Raw genomic sequence first — 5,951 nt, 5'->3', positions numbered from 1 at the left:
TAGAATATTGCAGTGAGTCTTAAGTATCCAAGTGCAAGAAAAATGGGAATTAACTACAGAAGTTCAGAAAGATTATTATCTGTTTGAGAGAAAGTCCTGAGAAGAAAGCTTAAGGAGTCCCTGCAAATAATTAATTCTTGATTTTATAGGCTTTGGAGTAAGCCCAGAACGTGTTGTCTATGTATATTGTTCTCCTATCAAACTAAGGAGGACATAACAATTATTTCTAGTTGGCCTAAATACCCAGGGATAAGGAAATATTTATTTGGTAAAACCACAACTAGTTAATTTACTTTGGCTGTTAATTCTGAATCACTGTATAGCTACAAACCTGTTAATTTATATTGTCATCTTCAAAGGATACCGTGGGAGTTCAAATCCCAGCAGGAATGGGACAGTGATCCCCCAGGATTATTTATATTGAATAAAGTGTTTTAAATACTATATTGTTGATTGATTTCTATAGCACCAGGAAGCAGATTAAATTCTATACAAGCATAAAATAAATTCAAGTTTGAATAAATAATGGGATGAATGCTGAAAATACAATGTCTAAGCATACTCTGAAAAATTAGATCAATTGAGTTGAGAACATATAAACTAATCAACCCTTTAAAGACTGAGACACTAAAAGAAAAAGCTAGATTATGCAGTGTGATTACAGCATTGTGCTAGCTAACAACCCGCTTCTATCTTGAAGTCCGTTGATTTCTAGCTGTAAACAGAGGCTTTCCAGTTTGGTGTAACTAAGTTGTTCATATTTATCAGTGAATTTTTAAGTCCAAAAAATCCTGTGAGATTTTCATACATAATGCAATGAGGTACAGATTAATTGACTTCAACGATCTAAAAAATAAAAATGAATCTTAGAAGTACCACTCCAGTGTTTTAAGCATCAGCCCAGTTAGCCTCAAATTTTCCACTTTTCACATCATTCCTACTGGTCTTTTGGGGCATACACTTTTACAGATGACTATAGCAAGACCAAATAATTTTCAAGATTAAGAAATTGCTTTGCTCAGCCAGATTCTCCTAGCCAATCTGCTTAAAAGCCATAGCAAGTTCTGCTGGTTTCAGCAGTTATACTCAGCTGAAGTCACAGAGGAGTGACATTCTGAGTTCAATTATTAACAACAAGGAAATAAAATACTGAAGAGCTTACCTTCAGGAAAAAAATAAATCTCTGCAGTATTCAAACGAAAAGAAAAAAGACAATCTTGGAATTCAAATAATCACAGAAATGCAAGTGGGTTGAAAATCACATCAACTTTACATAGATTCTTGGTTTGCCCCCTGCATCGGAAGTAAGTTATGAAAATGAAGTTGTATATCAAAATGTCACCACTACTAAAGCAACTAACACGATGTCATGAGCAGATTAATTACTCAACCTGGGAAAAAGTCATTTGGAATAGGTGAACTCCGAAGAGAAAGCTAAGGGTAAAAATATCCTGGTTCTACATAGTACCATAGAAATTTGAGTCAGGGAAAAGAATGTTACAAAAGGTAAATGTTGGGTAGATATATCTGAAAGTGAAATTTCAATAAAGCTAAACATGAGGTTATTGCTTTTGAATATTAATGAGTTTGAGTTGCCTTTTATTTGTAATGCATATTCATTTAGGTTATCATATATAACATATTTACACATCAGGGTCCATCAGTTCTCATCTATTTGTCATACATTATTGCTCTTACAGGAATTTAACCAAATACAATAAAATAATACAAAAACACTGCTTGTTTATTAATGACCTTTACGTTCATTATGAGAGATTCTAGTTATTTTTTCTGTCCCTATCATTAAAGGACAGAACAAAATTAGCAGCACAGTAAGAGCAGCAGTGTTATTCATCCTAAAGTACCTGGCATCATTCAGAATCAAGCTCCGCTATAACCAAGAGGAAATAATTTCTGACTGCAAAATTACACACTAATTATGCAGACTTACCTGATTTCTAATACTAGCACAGAACCTGGCCCTTCTTGTAAATGGGCATTAAGTTGGCAAGCCTCCAGTTGTCTGGGACCTCCGCTGTTAACCAGGACTGCTGACAAATGATGAAGAGTGGCTTCGCAAGTTCCTCCACCAGCTTCCTCAGTACTTTTGGGTGGAGCCCATCCAGCCCCACAGTCTTGTCAGTGTCCAGGTAGCATAGCAGGTTGTTAACTGCTTTCTCCTGAATTATGGGGCGTTTATTTTGCTCTCTATCCCTGTCTTCCAGCTCAGGGGGCTGAATACTCTGAGGATAACTGGTCTGAGTATTAAAGACTGAGGCAAAGAAGGTATTTAGTACCTCAGCCTTTTCCTCCTCCTTGGTGGCAATGTTGCTCCTGCTGCCAGTAAAGGATCTTTTAATCTTAATAAAGATTAAGTCACTTGCTGAGGCAAAGCAGCTCTGCTGAAGGCACGTCTGCAACAGAGAAGGAAATCAGTGGAAAAAGGGTCTTTTTCTGAGCTTCCCTGAGATCGTGACAAGCCCAGAGAGTGCCTGGTGTAGAGAGGTTGGGGGCATCTTGTCAGAGGGCTGCTGAGGAGGAGAGGGTGAAGCCCACCCCCCATCCACACCAAAGGAAGTCCCAGAGAATGCCAGTGACCAGGGCATGGACCAGAGGCTGCAGCTCCGGCTTGGGCGTCTGCACCATCCACCCAGTGTTGAGTGATGTTTCCACCCAGATGGAGCTGTTGAAAGGAGACACTGGTATACAGACCTCAGGCTGTGGGAAGTTCCAAGAACTCTTGCATGGGGCAGGGACAGGTGGAAAGCCAGCATGTAAAAAGTGTGCCCAGGTGGACGGTCTCCTGCAGCAGGTGGCTGAGCTGCAGGAAATGGTGAAAAGGCTATGTGACATCAGGGAGGTAGATAAGGAGATAGATAGCTGGATCCAGGTCCAGGCTGCAGTGAACCCGCAGCCAATAACTCCCCTATTGGTACACACAGAAACAAGGAGGTTAATAACGAAGAGAAATTGAAGATCTCAAAGGTAAAAAACAGCAGGAAGAAAAGTGTTCCCTCAAAGCCTGAGGTGCCCTTGCAGAGCTACTTCACTGCTCTGCAGACTGAAGAAGAAAAACATGATGCATCAGGTAAGTTGCTGGAGCTGAGCAATCAGCCTAGCTGGTTTACTGTATGACAACCAGTGCAAACACAAAGAAGTGATGGCAGACAGTAGTCGGAGACACTTTTGGGAGCTACAGGGGCAACTATGTGCTGACCTGACCCACTTTCCAGAGAGGTATACTGCTTTCCAGTACCAAGGATGTTACTGAAAGACTACAAAACTTGTATGTCCCACAGACTGTTATCCACTCATGCCTTTTCATGTGGGTATAAGTGATACAGCCAGCAGTAATCTGAAGACCATCAAGAGAGATTATAGAGCCCTGAGAACCATGCTGAAGGACTTGGGAGTGCAGGTATCTTTTCATAAATCCATCAAAAATAAATTTCCAATTCAGTATCCACTCTTCTCAAGTGTCTTAAACAAACCCAGTAGGTCGTATTTTCAATATTTAATTAGATTTTGATACAGCTCAAAGCCTGGGAGATGCAAACATAGCCACTTTTTCCAAGTATGTGCTGTAATTGTTCATTTTTAAAATGATAGCTGCAAGTTTTATTGTAAATTTCAGAAGACAAACTTCTGGATTTTTGAAGTTTCTTAGACACCCTCTAGAGAAATGTACACAGTTTCAAGAGAAGTTTGTTTAGAGCTGAAAAAGTAAGAATAACAGAGTAAATTATCAAATCCAGCATACAGTTGAATGCTTGTCCAGCACAGGTTTGTCTTCATTGCTTAACACAGGGGCTTGCCATAGCACACATTCTGAGCACTCTGTCTCCCCAAACATGCACCCTGAAGCAGCATTTCACTTAATTAATCAAGTCCTGTTGAGGTGCCAAGAAGGGGAAGGAATCCATGGAGAGCACACAAGGCAATGCCTATGGGCTGGCCAAGAAGCACCAGCACAAAGAGCCAAAACAATCCCCTCACTAAGCAGTTGCATTCTGCCATCTGAAACGCAATGACACAGAAAAGAAGGGTTAGCTTTGACTGTAAGTGTATATAGACATAACACAGATAGAACTCTGCTTTGTTTAAAAATCTTATTTTGAGGAAAAAAAATATGTTCAGTCAAGAAAAATCTGTTTTCTATATTTAACAAAAGTCTCGTGTAACAAATACCAAGTCATACATGCCTCCTGGAAAACCTTCTAAGGAGAAAAGGGAAATATCAGATTCACTTTAATGAGTAGTTTTTCAGATTAGTGACTTGTATGCAAATTTCTAACTTAGCTCTGAAGAGATAAGATGTAACATTCCTTCAACACATGAGAAAATATGGCCATAGATGAAGAACACATTGTTTGGAGTATAATATGTTAAGAAAATCCTGAGGTGCAGATTATGGCTAGATTGTTAAACTTGTAGAACCTCTCAGGTTGTCAACAGGCAACCTAAGTAACACACTTACCATTGCTTATTCCCTGGCTTAACAGGAAACAGGTTGCACAAAACTAGCACCCAGTTAATTGAGTTGACATATCTGCTGGTCCTTTTCATTATCACCTACTCCCTGTGCTGAGCTTTGAGACTATGAGCTTTATTTAACAGATCCATCAAGTCTATTATCCACCAAGACTATTAACAGTCACTTCCTCGATGACTGAGATGTGTTGTGAGCTGTCAGAGCATTTTATTTCTGCCTCGTTTATTCTTCAGCAGTCCGGAAAATTGCAGATGTATTTATATTTATGAAAATTCTATGCAATCCAAAACACAATCTGGCATTTTCTGCTAGTTTAGTGAGATGTCCAGCAGCTAAATAAACCAAGAAAAATCAAACAATAGAAAAATAATTTCATAATAAATAAAACACTGGAAACATTTCTCAGAGTTCCATTTTTAATGTCATACTTGAGACTTCATGGTAAAAATAGAAACTGCTCAGGAAATCCTTTTAAAATGAAAAACTGAGCACTTACTATGTACACTTTAGTTACCAAAGGACTGATGTTAGCCAGTCATATATAGAGTGGTTAAATGTCAAGAAGAAAGAGAAGTAAAAGTTAAGGTAGTGAAAAGCAGTATTACTCAGTCTAATGAGCAATCACTGCAGATGGCACAGTACTACTGAGTTAAATAGTTTGCTCTAATTCAGACACTAGCAAAATATTTGAACACCAGGGCAACAGGCACTGCTCTGAAATCATGACAGAGTCAACAGTGTCTCAAAAAGTAACAGAAACTCTGGATCTATAGGCAGGCTGAACAGTTCCATTTCTTTAGCGAAGGTCTGTTTACAAAGCATGGTGTGGATTTATTAGCTGAATTTATGCTGGTTTATGAAATTGTACTGAAAAGTACACAGATTTGTCAATTGTCATTAAAAGCTGAAAAATATATATAAAACGGCCTTACCTTTACAGCAAAACTCTAAAGCTTTTTAAATTATCGGTTTTTCTCTTCCAGACATTCATCAAAGCAAAGAGCAGGTGAATACACTGTCTGACAAAAGCCCTTGTCTCCTCTTTTGTCACCTGAATATTACCAACTGCACTGTATTTAAACACAAACATACCCACAGAAACAGAAGTACCCTCAGCAAGTGGCTCAAGTGTTGGGTGTGCTACAGGGAACAGAGGGATTGCTGCAACGGTGGAACATCTCCTAGGAACTGAGGCACCCCTAAGCCTCACATTTCCAGACATTCACACCAGTAAACCTGCAGCTGTGGGAGAAAACTATCTTTGCACTGGTTCATGTAATCCCAACAGGGCAGCTGGGCTGACAGAAGCTACTGGGCAAAGACAGAGACATGCTGAAGTCACCAACATCAAGCCAGAGTCTGCACATCCTAAGGGGAACTGCTGGCTGTCCTGTACAAGCCGCGGTGTGTCACCCGTGCCACAGGGCTGAAGGCGCACCTTCCAGCTTTGGCCATGGTT

The sequence above is a fragment of the Chaetura pelagica genome, unplaced genomic scaffold, assembly GCF_000747805.2.
Source record: "Chaetura pelagica isolate M959 unplaced genomic scaffold, ChaPel_1.0 scaffold70, whole genome shotgun sequence".
Classification (NCBI taxonomy): domain Eukaryota; kingdom Metazoa; phylum Chordata; class Aves; order Apodiformes; family Apodidae; genus Chaetura; species Chaetura pelagica.
This window is presented reverse-complemented; position numbering follows the sequence as displayed.